The 18,074-nt window shown below is 52.8% G+C and overlaps 1 protein-coding gene across 2 annotated transcripts in view; it reads right to left on the reverse strand.

Annotated features, from left to right (window-relative positions):
* FAM53B (family with sequence similarity 53 member B) overlaps positions 1 to 14,186 on the reverse strand; it is a 55,581-nt gene extending 41,395 nt beyond the window's left edge. For both annotated transcript variants that reach the window (XM_074592280.1, XM_074592281.1), the window contains exon 1: positions 14,095 to 14,186. The gene's annotated coding sequence lies outside the window, so the exon portion shown is untranslated. The remainder of the gene's footprint in view (positions 1 to 14,094) is intronic.
* Between the last annotated feature and the right edge of the window lie 3,888 nt (positions 14,187 to 18,074).

An 18,074-nucleotide genomic window follows, 5' to 3' on the forward strand; every position in this document is an offset into this window, starting at 1 on the left:
GCCACAGCTGAAGGGAGCCTGAACAGCAACCAGTATCGCACACCCATATACCCAACCCCAGCAGTGCTCTTCGTGAAGACGACGGAGGACCAGCATCACACTTGCTGTGGGACCATTGCCCCCCGTACAGAACACATTCAACCCCCGTCCAGCTCCAATACTCCATCTCCAGACACACGCGCTGGCGTAAAACCTCTTTACAGGCAGAAAGGGCACACCGGAACGAGAAGCCGGAGCTGTTTTTTGCACACCGATACACCTTGCAAGCAGCACGGCGGGATCGCTCTCGGAATACAAATCACCTGCCCTTGCTGAATTTTTAAACTCTGCTGCCCGAAGCCTTCAGTGAAAAAACAAGGAGCCGCGCAGGACCCTGCTTCCTACCCCGTGCCCCAGCACCGCTCCCTCCGCTCTGCCCGGAGAAGTGCTCAGGCGCCCTTTAGACTGCCCAGAAAGTTTGTTTAAATCCCTGCAGGAGGAAAAGGGAAGCATTCCTGACCTTTACTTTCGGAATGAAAGCGAGAGCTGCCCGTCCCTCTACAGGCGGAGGATTTCCAGACACTTCCAAATCCCTCCCAAGCTCTGAAAGCAGAGGAAGGACAAACACCCAAGCGCAGGCTCCGTCCTCGCCATAGCTGCGGACTTGGCTCCATGGCCACCAGCAGCATCATTCCAAAACACTATGGTACAACCCAGAGCACGCTTTGGCTCAGCGAAAAATATTCCTGTCATCGCCACACCACAAACTCCATCCGTGTCGTTCCGGAGAGCCAAGGCCAATGGTACAGGAAGGCACGAGGGTGCCTCGGGAGGCAAGGCTGGAGCAAGCCAAGGCTCCTGGCTCAGCGCATTTTCTGGCAGCCGCTGCCCCGAGGCTGATCCCAGGGCAGGAGGGTTCAGAAGTTGCAAACGCCACCAAACGAGCAACAAACACGAGCAAGGACAGAGGCAGCAGCTTGATATAAATGCGTCTCCGAGAAAAAAAAAAGCAATAAATACAGCTTGGGCATGGAAAATGCCAACTTGGCCTTCTCTGAGCAGAAAACAACGGACTGAGCGAAGAGACCATGGAGTTTATTTAACACAGTTTAGACCCACACATCTGAAGAACCAAACCTAATCCCTCCAGGCCAAACTCTGAGCACATTTCTAAGACTTAATCATCCTCCGCCTCTCACCAATGAAACAGAAATTCCACCCCCCGCCACGCAGATCCCAATTTCTCCATGCAGACAGACAGATCACTGCAGAGCCCGGGCACACTGTGGCCAGCCAGCCTCCCTCCAAACCCTCCAAACCAAGCTACAGGTGGCTTCCAAGGAATTTGGGGAAATAGCCCAAACTGGTTACAGCAATCGCAAATTGTGGGGTGTAAGGCTTCTTACAGAGCATCACGTTGCAATTGTTATCCGAACTAAAAATCGTGCCCCCCCCATCCTTCTGCTTCTTAGGAGGGTTTTGGGGCTACATTGACTCTCCCCATTGCACAGCCTGTCTCAGCATCAGTGCTTTGGACAATGCCAAGAGGTACATCATCAATGTGTTGATTTATTGCGTGACTAATTTGGGAGAATCTTTGAAGCCTATCATTTGCATGTAGCTCCGTGTAAGCTCATTTCCTCACTCAGGCAATCATTTGCCTCCTGCACCCCTTTCTCAAGAAGCCTTGCTCAGCATCTCACCCTTCCACGTCATCAGCGAGTAGCGATTTACCACAATAAATGTGAAAGATGCCATTCAGAGCCTGAGAAGAAGTCTTTACGCTGTGAAAACGCCCCGTGGACTAGTCCTGAGTAAACAGGATCATGAGTCAGCGCACGTGACTTCAAAGGACAAAATTTCCACGGATGCAGCCGCGTCGGCATCATCCCCTGGGACTCTGTCTAGAGGAAAGAGCTGGCCCAGCCTTCGGAGCAGAAAGGCTGCAGCACTGTCCCGTCTCGCCCGGAGCCTGCAGTCACGTCCTCCTGCTCCACAGGGGCTTCCCCAGCTCCTGGAGGGCCAAGTATGGCCCTGCCGAGCAGCAGGAGAAGGGCTCCGGGCCAGGAGACCACGCATCCTGCAAGGCACACCCCTCCTGTCCAACAACTTGGGCTCACCACGTGCTCCAGGTACTCAGAAATTACCAGCCAAAGATAAGGAATAAAGAAACGTCCTCCCCCGCCTCCTGCTTGCAGCTAGGCTAGACTTTTCCAGGGCTAACAAGTTAAAGACACACTTTCAGCATTAATTAATAAGTAAAAGACTTGCCGACGCTTAACATTTTTAACGGCCGGCACAGCAAAGGGGAAAGCGGTAACGGGTTGTGTTTATGGTGAGCATCGCTCCATAGGTCTGCACGGTTCCTGTGCCACCTGCTCTGGGTGACCCTGCTTTGGCAGGGGGTTGGACTAGATGATCTCCAGAGGTCCCTTCCCACCCCTGCCAGTCTGTGATTCTGTGAACCGCATCACCTCGTTGCTTACGACCAACAGCTTCACGCAGGAACGGAGGTTCTCACCGACGCAGCCCAGCACTCGTGTGTGCCACAGAGCTGCCCGCGCAGGACAGCCCAGATGGAGCCGACCTCTACAGACACGCTAATGAAATCCACAGCCAGAAGGAGCCCGAGGTTTACTGCAACAGCACCCATCTCGAGGGGCCACATTAGGAATGGAAAATATGATGTGCAGCCACTGCGGATGGCCACGTGCAACGTGGCTTCGGGAGGTCTGAGGTTAACCCTCACAACAACAGACGTACTGGGGTCCTGCCCACAACCATAAATTACTTACTAAGCAAATAAAAATCTATTATTTCAGTCCAAAGCCTGACTCCAAGTGCCTGGTTGCCGCCTCAACCCAACAAAGTCACACAAGGCAGCGGGTGCCCAGCACCCTGAGCCCCAAAGCACATGTCCAACCACCCCAGCCTCTGGGGAGAGCCCAAAGTCCAAGCTCACGCACAGACCTGCGTGCTCGGGTTGGACCTCATCTGCTTGCAAGCTCTCACTGTAAAGAAATAAGAGCAATTAAGGAAAATTACACACCATCTAGTTGAGTAAAACATCAGGTTCATTGGCCCTGTGCTCTCAGGGAAGAGGAGTGGCAGGGGACAGACTCCCTTACACGCCAGCGGCAGAAAGGGAGTGAAGGGACGGGGCAGAGGGGCTTTGTCTCAACATCTTAGCATGAAGAAAACGGTGCTGGCAGTGACTTTGCCTTTTCCTCCCTGGCAACTGAAAAGGAAAAGAAGAGAGCAAAATTAGTCATCGCAAAAGAGCAACTGGCGAGAGGCGCGAACGAGGAGACTGCTGGTCTCCCATTAGACGTGCAAAGTGACCACACGGGGCCCAACTCGCCCCACGAAAACTCATGCCCAGTAGTTAAAGAGCGTATATATTTAGAGCACTAATGTGGGGTCTTCAGTATCTCTCGATTGCACTTTCAGCCTACACGTAAACTTCCGTGGAGGGCCAGCATCAGACCTTCAAAGGGGTCACCCCTTGGCTGGCCACCTGCACAGGCTGAGGAGCTGCTCCAGTCTGAAGGGGCATCCCCAGCACATCGCTCTGCCACGGAGCAATGCCAGGACCAGTTTAGCCCAGACCCGCCGCAGCAAAGCTCAGCCCCAGTGAGCCCAGCATCCTCCTCTCCCAGTAGGACCGGTCCTGGGGGGATTCCCACAGGAATGCTGCCCTCGGGGAGAGATGCTGCCGATGCACGGCCCTGTGTCGGCCATATCGGCTTATCCTACGGGACACTCTTAGTCCCAACAACTGCAGAAATGGCACGTTCTCTTTGAGCAAACCTCAGATCATTGCCTAATCCACTCATTAGGGGACTGCTTCTAATTTTGAGCAATATTTCCAAGGAATATTGGAAATGCTGGACCAAGGGATGTCTCTGGAGAAGGGCCGCTGAAGCAGCCGCAGCACTCCAGCCTGCTGCTCCAACGAGCCATCTCACCTTTCTGCCTTTTTTTTTTTTCTTTTTCCCCAATTGTGAGATTTATTACAAGAATTTGCAATGGTCTGTGAGACACTGTGAGTGTTGGCCACGCTCCCAAAAGCTGAGGAATTGCTGAATTGAGAATTGCTCTGGCTGCTTAATCTCAACAACGAGGGATGCTGAACAAGCCAGCAGAGTCCAGGTTTACTTTTAATTACCGCTTGGAGCGTGCTGCTCTAGTAAACAGACACAAAACCCAATTCTTGTTTCTTCCTTATATTCTTTTCCCATATAACAGCCTGAAACGTCTGAGGCGGAGAGAGTAAACACAGCCCCACCGTGCCATTTTTACAGACTCGCTTCTCGAGCCATAAACAATTTCAAACAGCACAATAAACCCATCTTAATACCTACCTCTGTAACACAACGTCCACCTACTTACAGCCGGATACTAAAGCTCTGAGGGTTATGGGGGGGCTTCTTGGCCAGCCCGGGCTTCCTTGCTCCAGAGCTCTTGAGGTCTCTGCGAGAAGCACGTCTTGCAGCTGCAAAAGCTGACCGGAACGCCTTCTACTCATCGGTGACTACCAAAAAACCACCACAGGGACCAAGCAGGAGCAAGAGCTGGGACGTCTCGGAGCGTAATTGAGGGAAGCTTGCCAAGCGCCAGGAGAGCACCATCGCCGTTCTCAGAACGGATCTGGATACTGTTTGCAAGTCACATTTCTCCCTTTTTCAAGGCTGAGCTGGAGAATGGGTAGAGGCTGAGAGCCCCTAAAGAAATACCGGAATTTAAAGGAGGGAAAGACTGGATGTGTGCATCGACTGTCAGGCTTCACATCATCTCCTACCGCTTCCCCTTGACGGATAAATACCCCGAAACCGCAGAACCTCAGGTGAAGTCCAGCAAAATGATCACTTAGGACCTTCCAAAGTTTGAAATCATCTACCCGAACTAGGCAGGCAACAATTTAAGAATTTCAAATGCTTCCAGCGGGCACTCTCTGTGCCCACACAGGGGACCACACGTGCCCGCTGTCACCTGCAAACCCTACGAGACCACTGTTTGCATTAGACCAAAGTACTTCTGCTCTTGGGCAATCTCTGGGGTTTCATTCCTCAGCTGAGAAATAGCTTTCAAAGAGCTCCTTGGCTCCTGAAAGATGAACCCAGAGCCTTTATTAATCCTCCTAGCGACTGAAAGGCATGTTTCCCTGCTGTTTGTCCATTCGTTGCCATCAACATTGCACTGGCAAGAGGAAGGGACAGCAGTGGCACATCCACGGAGACAGGGACGGAGTCCTCTGGGGCCGGGAAACCTTTGCTCACGCTGCCACCTCCGTCTCCCACACACACCGGGAACAAATTTCCGAGTCCTGCATCTCACATAAATCTCTTTAAAGAACGAGGAGCCAAACATCTGCGAGTTGTCTGAATTAGCGTGAATTTGGCAGACTGAACAGCAAACTTGTATCGCCCCGCAGCCTTCAAATTTCTTGTTTTCCTCGGGTTCATTAAATACATAACAATCTGTTACCAGAAGACGGCTCCTACGTGCACGGGCTGCCAAGGAGCTGGTGTTGATAGCTCCGGTGGAGATGGGGGAATGTGTGGGGAGGATAAGGAGGCTCTTCCTAACGCAGCAGGGCAAGGAGAGGATGGGGTGCAACCACCCTGCCTCCTCCAGCAACCATCCGCCACACGGCAAGGCTCTTTCCAACACATAAACCTGGTGCAGTCAAAGCTGGAGGTGATTTTGGGAAGCTTTGAGGGGAACAGAACGTAAGAGTTTGGGGCAAGCAGGGGGAGATGCCTCCAAAAGCCAAGGGTGTCCTGCAGCATCATCCCAGCAGGGTGGGATGACCACGCCACATCCAGATGGAGAAACCAGGCTCTGCGAGGGATATTCGTACCCGCGAGCAGAGCCCTGGGCAAAAGGCAACCCCGATATTTGGGGAAATCGGGGGTTTCCCACTGGTGCTGGGCAAACCTGGCGGCACGGGGCCCGGGCAGGCAGGGGAGGCATCGCCAACACCAAGCCACGGGCAGAACGATCCAACGCTGCGATGGGGAACAGTACTGGAGGCTTCACCTTCCCTCAAAGGAAGTCTCTCGCTAAGAGGAAGGAGTCAAAGCAAACACCCACTCACCGTGTTTACCCATTTAAATCAAAGCCAAAGCACCACCGAAAGGCGCCCGACAGCATTTCCACGGAGTCATTCATTCAGAGTTTGGATTTGAGTTTCACCCGGTGTTTTTAATATCACAGGGAGACGCTTGCAAGGCTGGAATAATACAGAATCTGTTGCTATAACACACTCTCTGCTCCTGCGAGGTGTCAGCAGCACGTAAAGCCAAAAACTTCTGCAGGTTTGGCTCCTTTGGGGCGGCGGGGGGGAGGGGGGGGAAGTGAAACATTTTCCCCCCGCGCTGCTGCGAGCCTGGGGTACAGCTCCAGCGAGCTGGCTCTGGCTGAACCAAAGCAAGGTACCCCCCCCAGGCGATCACCCACCCGGAGATGTAATGCCCACAGAGGACAATTTTCTCAACGTTGGGATGCTTCGCTCCCTTGGAGGTGCCCAATTCCCACGCAGCGAGATGAGTCCCACTATGGCTTGGCACCCATAAAAGCCCGGATTTTGCAGCCCGTCTCAGAGATGAGAGGAAAAAAAAAAAAACCATCCAGCAGTAAGTGGAAATGAAAACAGTCCCCGCGTTTATTTGGGCTGGCAGAAACACCGTCCTGCCCAGCCTTCCTCGAGCTCATTTATGACAGTGTGAACATGCAGTAAAGGGGAAAAAATAAATAAATTTTTAAAAATCTGCTTTTTCCACCCCAAGAGTCTCCATCTCTGGATACCCTCCATATATCCCTCCTGCCCCACAGGTGAAAATCAGGAGGAGAAACGGATTCCTCAGTGCTGTGGCAATGGGAAGCCCAAAGGACAGGGGGGTCAGGCCTGGCACCGATGAACCATGGAGCCCCCTCCCAAAATGGCATCCCAAGGAGAACTGACCAAAATGCCGCATCCCATCCCGGCTCCGCAGCTGCCAGCAGGCTATGGGGAAGGCTGTCGCGCCAGGTATTCTGTCAGTGCCCAAAGCTGAACGATTTCCCAGAACAAACAGGGCACCAAAAACGTCCACCTTCGTCATGTGGAAAAACGCGTATCAACTTGCTACACTAATGAGTGAAGGAATTAACGAATCCTCGAATTTGTAAACCATGGTGAAGTCCCCAAAAATCACAGCACCACCTTAAAAATGCATGAGACCGCAACTTAAACACCAGGCTCTGTTAGAAAACAGGATACAGGGGGGTTTTATAGACATTAAGGACAACAAAAAGTCCCCCTGACAACACTGCAGTGGGAGAGAACGGCAGTAATGATGCAGAAAAGGCAGAAATGGTCAATACATACTTTAACGCTGCCCTAAGGAGAAAGTAAAATGATACGGTCAAGTTTGTTGTCAAGAGTAATCTGGGATGATATTAAGCAGCTGGCGCTAAATATAGATCTTTCTTAAACAACAGCTCCAAATAATTTACACCTTCAAATTTTGTAAGGTCGTGCCAAAAAAGTCTTCCATGCCATCACCGCCGACGCTCCCGGAGGACAGGCAGAAGCCGTAAATGTGATGGCCCCGACAAAACGAGCAGGTTTCAGTCCGAGGATGGAGAGTCAGGAACCACAATTAACTCCAGGGAGAAAAGAGCTCTCTCGCCTCCCTCGATGTCTTTGTGCCGGTAAAAGGGAGCGCTGGTCACGCACACTTGACGGAAGCGCAGGGAAATGGGTAACTATTTAACTGACCCGTCTCGGGCAGACCTGCAAATCCATGGGCAACACTGGCCTCAGCAGAAACCAGGCTCTCACCTTACGCCGTGTAATATTTCTGGCAGTAATTGGGAAGGAAACGGGAAAATCAGCGCTGCGTAAGTGACTCAAAACAGGCAGAGCGCTAAAAATGGAGGAGAACAACTTGACGATGGAGAATGGAGAGAAGCAACCAGCCCTGTTTTTAACTGAGATGTTAAGATACGCCTTAAAAATTGCTTAAAAGACACTCACCTCGACATCAGGGGCACATCCCCCGGCTCCTCCATGGCGCAGGGGGTTATCAGGGCACCTGGGCTGGATAAATTGGGGATCTCCGGGAGGAGAAGAGACAGTGTCGCCTCTGTGCTCTGCACTCCATGAGCCCCACAGGGATCTGGAGCCGTCTGCCACATCTAAGTAAGGTCAGGAGAAGACGCCAGGAGTAACTGAGGGACTTGAAGACACGAGTACGGTGTAAGACGGGGGGAATGTGGAGCGGTAACTGCTCAGGAGAAACCTGGGCACCTTCAGAGAGGGAAGGAGACACTGAGCCGGTCCGTCAGAGGGACCGGACCGGCTGTGTCACACCACCCAGCACTGCGGGAACTCCAAACCACACAGGTTCAGAGGAAAGGCAAAGTGCAATTTTTTCCTGAACAGCACAGCCAACAATCAGTGCCATAAATTACCAGCGTGATAACGCGACTGCGGCGGGTCCTCAGCCCTCCCTACGTTTTTCTCCCTGCGGTGGATGGCTTTTCCAAAAGACATGCTCCAGCAAGAATTAATTGGGAAAATTACCAAAAGGGGTGATACATGGAGCAGTCGCTCTCCTGGCTCGCTGCACCCCCTGACCAGCAGCCCCCGTGTCCCAGCGCGGTCCCCAGGGTGGCTGGTGCAAGGACCAGGAGCAGGGGGTGACGGACCAGGAAGGGAGGGGTGACAAACCAGCCCCTCCGCAGGCTGAGCGGGCTCCTGTCCCAACTCTGACACGGCTCCTTTTCACCCTGCCACCCTCACAGCGTATCGGGGGGACAAGCAGGGGACAGGCGCAGGGAGGGCATCGACAGCGTGACCCATCACACTGAAGAGTTGAATTTTTTTTTTTTTAAAACAAAATTTAACAATTCACCCGAAACCTCCATGGGAAAAGTAATCTTCTACCAACAACAATAACCACGCATAACCGAAAATGCGAGTGATAAGTTCCTAAATGAAGCTACCGGTAACTGTAAATCTTCATTAACCACGATGCTTGCGCTCTGAGCGGTACCATCCATCGCGCTGTATTTCAGGTAGACGACAACTGATAGCCCAAGAAAGAGATAATCTTTTTGCTGAATTAACAGAGAGGCTACAAAAGCAAACGTGGGTATTTTTAATGCTTGCTGCATCTTCGTAATTGTAACAGATCTTCAGCTTCGGCACACTATTGTAGCTTTTGGCATCTATTTAATAGTATTAAAACTTGTCTTTTCAAAAATACTACACAATATTCATTTGTAGCGGTTGTGACGAAAAAAGCATGTGATAACGGGGTTAATAATATATATACGTGGAGTAATTTTGTAGCAGGCTGTCCTAACCCGAGCCCAGAGCGAGCTGCTGGTGCGCCTCAGCAGCAGCATCGTCCTGCACCGCCAGCCCCCGCTTCGCCTCTGCCATCGAAAGGAGTTTTGGTCCTTCCTTCCCAGGGCTGGTTGTGAGCAGAGAGAGGGAGAGCAGGTTTTCCAGCTGCCGGATCAAAGTTTGCCAGGTTTCTATTTTTTTTTTTTTTTTTTTTTTAAAACCTTAGGAGACGTAATGATATATAAGCACAAAGCGGCCACAAAGTAAAACTCTTCTTTCACTCCGGTCCCGTACCTACCGCACAGCGCAAGCCCTGGACTTTGGCTGCCGAAAGCAAAATCTACAGCCAGGATCCACAAATACAGGGAATAATACAGCCCAAGGGATGCTTTGAATGGACTACAGAGAAGCGACGCTGATGATGCTGCTATATTTAATCCTCTAAAAGCAAAAACCATGACCAAGTCTCCCACGAGTAGGTTTTTTAGGGGGGGGTATAGAAACTCAGTGCACCAGAACAGATTTTTTGCGCTCACTCAACCAGTCCTTAAACTATTACTTAAATACAGCGATTATGGAGCCAAACTCCGTACAGGCGCAGGGACCCCCACTTCGCACAGGCGTCCCTGTTCCTCCCGGTCAGTCGAACGCAGTTTCCTCCTTCCGCGCGTTTCAACAGAAACTTCTGACATGTCAAATCTGATTTATCTTCCACAGCGTCCGTGAGACGCACAAGATGTGCTATCCGACATAACTAACACACAGGCTCCATAACTCACGGATCAACCACCTGAAGCCAGGAGAAATCCCAGGTGTAAATGAGCTGCGTGATGACACTTCTTTCATTTTCGATACCCCCCCCTTCACCTGTTGATGACTGAAGGCTCATGCACCCCCAGCCTGCGCTATCGGAGCTCGCACCAGCCTGGCGGGGCTTCAGAAATAAGCTCTCGTTTGGCAATTTTCCTCTCTCTAAAGGTGGCCAACTCGTAAAAGTTTGGAAAAACAAAAGAGCCCAAGGATCTGCTCTCCGGTTCACTGTACCGGAGCCACGTTCTGCATTGCTGTTTCATGGGCAGCTGTGCTGCCACTGCGGCCGCGTGGTGTGACCTTGGAAAAGTCCTTTTTCGTAATGACAACCCGGCCACCGCTCATAGGGAAACTCCAGTGCAAAACCAGAGCTCCAGGGCTCAGGTCTGCCGCTGCCCCGACCGCTTTCGAGGAATTTGTGGAAAGTCTCATCTCTGAAGAGAGCGGCGGCACTGGTGCCGTGCCGGGGTCGGCGGGCAGCGGGTTGGGGCAGGGAGGGCTCAGCCCAGGAGGCTCGCAGGCGCAGATGAGTAGCATGGTGGAAAATTCCCCTCTCTTCGCCCGATTAGTTTATATTTAGCCCTCCAGGGAGCAGACGCGCCGGAGGAGCTGTTGTTTTGGTGGTATTTTTGCAGGGCCCCGTGGGGAACCCTGCAAAGCGAAGCGTGGCGTGCCGGGGGAGGCTCCACCGCCGCGTCGGACCAGGCACGTGAGACCTCCGACAGTCACAGCCCTCTGCTACCCATCAGGCTTTTTTTTTTTTTTTTTTTTTTCTTTCTGTTCTGTTTCCCCAAGTCAGCAGGCTGGCTTCCTCTTCCTCCTCCTCCCCATTTTGGGAGAAAAAGGAGCAAAAAAAAGTCAGCCACGAAGAGAGCTTGCTCGAGGAGCTACAGAGGAGCAACTTCCCCAGCTCCTCTGCTGGCCTGGTCCCCCATGGCCACGGGAATAAAAGGTGGGGTTGCCTTTCTGGAGGTATTTTCAACTGTTTCAACCCCAGTTTTGGCGAGGGCAGACCTGATGCAAAGGCTCTGCATCTCCTCTCCCTCCCCTGGGCCGTGGGAAGGAGACCCGACCCCTCGGGGCTGAGCTCTCCAAAGAGCTCTGAGCATCTCTGGCACCTCGCCCTGCCCCAGCCCGTGGGTCCAAAGTCTGCGCTGCCCCAGATTAATGTTCATTAGGACTATTCCCAGCAAAATCATTCTACAAACCATGTGATACGGGAGGGGGAAGGGAACAAAACCAGCCTTTTTGTCCGGGGTGTCCTCTTTTCTACCCGAGATTTTCCAAGGAAAGCACAAACTACCTCCATCCCCATGAAGATCAAGAAAAGAAACTCTCTACAACATTCCAAGAAATAAAGAAAAAGGAAAAACAGCCTCAAACCACGCAGCTGTCACTCAAGAAATCAGAAGCCGATCAGTAATAATAAACCGGACAAATAGGATAAACCTCGTCCCCCTTCACCCCCTTCAGAACCCAGTCCATCGTGCCTGTTCGGCGCAGAAATGCAGGTGTTTCGGCAAGAAGTTGTGTATCTTGTTCTACCTATACCTTTGCTGAAAGTGAAGCAAGCCTTTGATACCGAAAAAAATTAATTACATATAATTAACAAAAGTGGATTTGGGGATTTATATTGGTACATGTTTACTTATTTGCCTGTGTGCATATTTATGCCCATGTATTTATTTATGCAAGTATCCATACCCGAAAATTAGCCTACATCAGTGCTGGCTCTGTCCCACAGTCTGCTTGATCTCCTTAGGTAAAAATTTGGATCTCACTCACAGAAATCAATTACCTACTGAATTGATTTGCCCTGATTTTACAGGCAAAGTTTTGCATTCGACAGCCTGAGCTCTCACTGATCTTCCTCCCAAAGGCCATCTGCTTTCTATAACCGAAGCGGTTCTTGGAGACCTTGGCCCCGAGCAGAGCTGGAAGTCGCAAAAGTTTCCCCTCCCTCCTCTGGGTTTAACCTGGAAATGAGAAAGTCCGGATCCAGGGATTCGGCTGCAAAACCGCCGGCACGCGTGGCCGTGCTCCACGGTCCAGGGCGTCCTTCTCTCCTTTGAAGTGGAGAGAAGGAAACAATTCCTCGGCAGGTTGTTTCACTTGGGTTTTTCTCCCCAGCTTTTGAAAGCAAAGAGGCTGCGTCCTTCTCCAAGAGAATTGCCATGGGGCGAGCAGCCCTAATCCTGCCCCCCTGAGCCCGGCCGCGACGAAGCCGGGTCTAACACCCGTCCCAGCAGCATCCTCAGGACTTTGAAAAATGAAGAAATGAATCAGAAACTCTTTTCAAACCTACACTGAGCCACGACAGGGAGGGACAGAGCAAACCGCTCTGAAATTCAGGTTTTTTTACTATCACTCTAATTAATCTGTTTTGTGACCCACCCCAAATATTTTCTCTAGAAACATTATCGGCATTGTTTTGGTGTTTCTTTATTTCTTTTTTCCAGCCCTCAGCCAAGCCCTGGTAAATATTTCTGCCCGCGTCGGAGGCGGGCTGAGGGAATGTGTGCCTCGCGTGAGCCTTGCCATCGGAGGGAACACAGCAGCAGCCCCCCCCCCCCCACGCTCGGAGAGCCCCGATATTGGTGGGAGACGGGCAGAGACGCTCACGGCCCTCCGCGGTCTTCCAGTATTATCGCAAGACGCTGCTACCTCGGCAATTTGCAAGTAGTTTTTAATCTGTCAAAATAGACTTTTATTATTGTTCGAGGATTCAAAAGGAAAATATGCACATCTGGTTTCAATCGCAAACTGAAGTTTGGTCTATCAGCCTATTTCATAACAAATTATGCTTACTTTTTACTCCGGAGGATTTCCTAAGGAGGGGGTGTGCTGCCAAGGTACACCAGCATCTGTGCAGACCGCACGGCCCGGAGTGAGCCGGCGGCACTACCCGGTGACAGGCACCGTGCTGTCACAAACTCACTCTCCCTGTCAAGTAAACTAAATCTTAAAATTATTGAGGAGAAAGAAAACCCTTATTCATGAAATCTTCATGTACATCCATATGTGAAATCCTCACGTGCCGTATAATCTGAACAACCTGACACACTGGATGGAGAAACAAGACTCAGACTTTCCGGGACCGCTCTGCTGCCAGGGCACTTTGCAGAGCAAGGAGCCACCATCGCTCGCTGCTGGCCTTCGCCGCTGGAGACCCCCTGGGAGCCACCGGGAGCTACCTCGCATGTGCCAGGCGTGAAAACCATGGCAGGGCACCGTGGGAAGCGTGGCGACGGCCCCGCACGGGTTGGAGAGCATCTCTGCGGTGATGCTCAACCACGTCCACCGCTCCCCCGGCCTGCAGCCCCCCGTTAGACCCCCAGCCTGGGGAGTTTCCTACCGACATCCAAGTTTCAGCCCCGTTAAACATCATTCGCGGCCCGGAGAGAGGAAAGCACGTGTTGATCCATTCGGAGGAAGAAATTACAGAGGGAAAGGCAGAGTAACTGGAGGGGAGGAACGCTTGCTCCCCCCGCACGTTAAACTTTGGAGAGGCGACCTTCCCCCCGGCTGGCCGGCCAGGGGACCCGGTTTTCTCCTGCGACGAGGGCTCAGCATCCCCCGCCCAGCATCCCCGCACCCAGCCCCCGCCGCCCTCCGCCCGCACCTCGCTCCCTCCGGCCGCTCCTAGCGGCTCCTCGGCGGCCGAACGGCGCAGGACCGGGGTGCCGAGAGCCGGGGGAGCGCCGACCCGGCGGCCACCCCCGCAGCGGAGCATCCCCGCCGCTCCCCGGGGCGAGGATGCCCTTTGGGGGAGGGGGGGGGGTGGGTAAGGGAGGGGAGGCACCGTTCCCCTCCGCCCCCCCATCCCCGCCGTACCCCGGGCAGGGCAGGCGGGCGCACCGCCGCCCTTTGTCCGCCCTCCCCTCCTTCCCCCCGCCGCCAGCCATCCCCGGGACGACACGGCGGGACCCCCACGCCGCGAGTGACAGCGCGACCCGGGCTCTTACCGTGGTGGCGGCGGGGCGGCCCGGCCGGGCCGGCTGCGGGCACCGCTCCGAGCCGCGCTGCCTCTGCCGCCGCCGCCGCCGTGCTGCGGGCGGGGCGGAGGGAGGGAGCGAGGGAGGGAAGGGAAGGGAGGGAGGGAAGGGAGGGAGGAAAGGAGGAGGAAATGCGCTTGTCACTTCCTGAGCGGGGCCCGGGCGGAGGCAGGGCCCGGCCCGCACCTGCGGACAGCCCCCCATCCCGCAGCGGGGCCCGGAGCCCCGCACCGGAGGGGTCGGGGGCGAGGTAAGGGGGGAGGAAAGAGCCCCCCGGCCGCCGGCCTGAACGGGCATCCCCGGGGTTGACATCGCCCTGAAAGAGCGTCGTGGGGCGGGGGGGAAGGAAAAAAAAACCCCAAAAAAATAATAAAAAGAAGCGAGTCCGGGCAGCGCCCCGGTGTTCGCTGATGGGGAGCCCGCGGCTGGTGGCCGGCACCGCTGTGACAGCAGCCCCCGGGCGGGCTGGCAGCCCCGCGACACGCCTGGGGCTCCGCCACCCGTCCCGAGGCCGAGAGTGACTCCTGGTGGCACGGCCGGGGCCGGGAGAGACGGCTCCAGCGCAGTCCTGCGGGGTCCCCCCGGCAAAAAGCAGCCCTGAAGTTTTAATACATCACTGCGGCCGCGGGTGGGATCCGGCAAAAAATCCCATTCCTTCGTGTTCCTCCATTTTTTCCAGCGTTTCTTTCGGGACGAGGCTGGGACTCTCCGCAAAATACTGCCCGACCGAAGGTGGCCACGGGTCCCCGTCTGCTTGGCTTCACTTGGGAGAGGGCCTTCAGAGCAATCTGCTCTAACAATAACATTTTCCATCCATCCAAGCCGAACCACGCACAGCACGTAGGCTTCTTCCGAGAGCGAGCGTAATTAGTGAACAAGGAAACTACATGACAGCTAAAAGGAAGATTTAGAACCCATTACAAAATAGAGCCTAAACATTAATCTGGAGCATATGCGAGCAGACAACACAGATGTCATCAGGAATGAATCTGGGGCTGAATTTCCTCCACCCGGCTGGATGGCCGGGCACGCTGCTGGGGATGGCAAGTAGGAACGAGTACGGGCATGTGTGCATGGAATGGCATATATAAAATTAGGTACATATTAAATTAGGCAGGAGCGGCCGGTGTGAGTGGGCTATGAACAGGATGAATGAGTCGATGATGCGAAGGGGTTTTCGCATCGCGCCCCACCATTGCATTCCGCGTTTGCTTTTCTTATCCGTGTATTGAGACGGGTAGCGATAAACCACTTGCAAACTCCTTTTCCAGAACTTTGGGAATCAAGTTTGAAAATGTTTTCTTATGGTTTCCCAGCTGAATATTTCAGTAATAAAGCTTGCAGCGTAATTGAATCCATTCCCGTGGCGGCCTCGCGCCGTGCAGGCTCGGTCTCTGAGCACCAAGCAGAAGGTTCCTTTTTGTCTGCTGCTGCATCTCGGTCCAAACCCAGCATTTTCTGCTTCTCACCCTCTGTGCTTTCCGACGGATGAGCTGGCTGTGGAGAGGTACCAGCGTGCGCGAAAGCCTGTTGCCAAACCATAAACCTGTTTTCCACAGATAGTATTTTCAGTAATGTTGTTTAAATGTAAAGGTTGGCCATAGGTCCCTGCTCTGGTGACGGTGCAGAAGGGGGAAACATGGAAATCACTTTCAAGCTTTAAAGAACTGGGCATGCGAGTTCGGTCATCATGGACAGAAAATTCATTTAGTTGAATTCTGAGCTGATTTAATTTGTGTTTTTGTCTCGGATGTCAGCGCCTTTGCTACCCACTGACTAGGAGCCTTCCTTACGGAGATGGAAACTGTGGGTAGGAAAAAAACTAACGATCCCCATCATCCTTCTGAAACGATACTGGGGTCCAAGTCATTAAAACATTTAAATGTACCAGTGCTAAGCCCTGTGGATAGACACAATGTCCTTCACTTCCAGTGCACAGGAGTGGGCTGCTCAGTTACAATCTGCTTTCTGTGGAGCCTTTCCAACGCTTCGCTGCCTACTCCGGTGTGTTGTTATTCAAGTCATACGCACCAGGGTGGCTAATAATTTCAGAAGCGTCCTTTTCATGATGACCTACAACTCTGCGCTGTTCTGAGCACCTGAGCGTTCCCAGGTATTTGTGGTTTTATCCTTCTGCGTCTCCTGCCGGGCAAGCGACACAGGTAAGGCACTCTCTCAAGGCCAAGCAGAGTGTCCCAGTGGCGGGCTGACGTCCCAGCCACCCAGCTGTGCTGGGTACTACGTACACACCGGGACATCCTGGCTCCATCGAAGACCAGTTTCAGAAGCCACACTCCAGTTTCAGGGGAAATCCTGAAATTCACAGAATTCTAAATAACAGCGAGCAGAATATATTTAACACGTTTTTCATGCCCAGGGAACAAGCACGTCTCTGTCATACAATCGGTGTGTTCTAGGTCAGAAAGCATCTGAGTCAAGGAGACCTGATACCCTGAACCAGTGAAGCGCTGCTGTGCAAGAGGGTTGTAACGAGGAGCGCAGTTCTTAGTACATTTGGCTTACAGGATTTGCACCAAACCTAAAAATCCTTCTTTTATTTCACAGGTTATTTGCTGCACACATGCAACAGCTTTGTGTTTCGGCTCCCTGCTTCGCTGGCTGCCTCCCTCCCTGCCTTGGCAGAGGGCACGACCGCGGAGCTACGGGCTGCCCCAGACTAGGTGCAATGGAAACAGTTGACGGATAAAATAAATAGACCATGAAGTACATACGCAAAGTCTCCTCTCACTTGAACGCGCTAATCACTTTGTCAGTCACGTTTGCGTCCGAATCGGCTTAAGACAAGCCAAGAGTTAGTTGTCCATCATTCCCAAAACCCGAGGTGGCTGTGGACATGCCCCACAGCCCCACGCCACGCTGGATAAGCAGAAATGCAGCACCCCTGGTGCCCTAGGGTAGGGCAGCAGTCAGCGAGGCTAATTTCTACCGCAAATTGGAGTGAAAGAGCCTACATCCTTCTGCTTGAAACACCAACTCGTTTTTTAGGGGAAGCATTAGAGCAAATCTAACTGACGAACGTTCAGCCTGCCTTTTCTTGTTTCCGGCTGGACTCAGGCTTATCACCCCGTGCCTGCATGTCTTCTGTGCTGCTAATGAGGGGTTTCAGTTCACGACCCTATCAACATTTCAAATTACTCAATAAATGCACATTCTTCCCACCTCTGCTTGACATGTGACACTGCCCATGAAGACTTGGCCGCTGGAGTGACTGTGCTGAGGTTCGTTTCTGTTCCCTCACTAGTGTCTATTAGCTCTGCCTTTCCAGCGTGGGCTTATGCGCTTGCGATTATCCAGAATTTATATGCTACCTGGCGGCTACATCATTTGTTTGCCTGACAGCACTCCGTTTAATTGCCAGTAACCTAGAAATGGGCTCATTTCAAGCTATACTGCTACTTAACAAATGGAAATTACGCCACAGGTTGGCTTTTCCCTTATTTGTGTCAAACGAAACGCGCCAGCGTTCCTTTTCCGCCTTTGTCTTCAGGCTATAACACCTCATCCCCTTTCACTGAAAGCCCTGGGTATCCATTAATTGTTCCTCAATTTAGCTGCTCCCTGCAAGGGTTAGGTCATGCTCAACGTACTTCCAGCCAAGGCGTAGGGTGGATCCGTCCCCTCCGCAGGTGCCCGTGCCCCCCACTCAGCCAAGGGACAGGTAACGCTCTGCATCGCAGCCTTCCCCAGAAAGGCTTTTACCCCCCAAAAAAGGCAGCGAGCAACTGGAACATAAAGGCAGGTCTCCTTACGGCAACGCAAAGCCCTGGCCCGATTATTTATTCTGCGCTCTCCACATATTTTACAGGAGACGATTTGATATGTTAAAGTGCTTAGAGGGCCTATAAAATAAAGCAGTTATTGTTGTAGCAAGTCGTGTTCTTTACTTTTCGGCATGCCAAGATTGGGAAAGAAACCCGAGTGCCAAAACA

This window comes from Larus michahellis, chromosome 6 (assembly GCF_964199755.1).
Source record: "Larus michahellis chromosome 6, bLarMic1.1, whole genome shotgun sequence".
Classification (NCBI taxonomy): Eukaryota; Metazoa; Chordata; class Aves; order Charadriiformes; family Laridae; genus Larus; species Larus michahellis.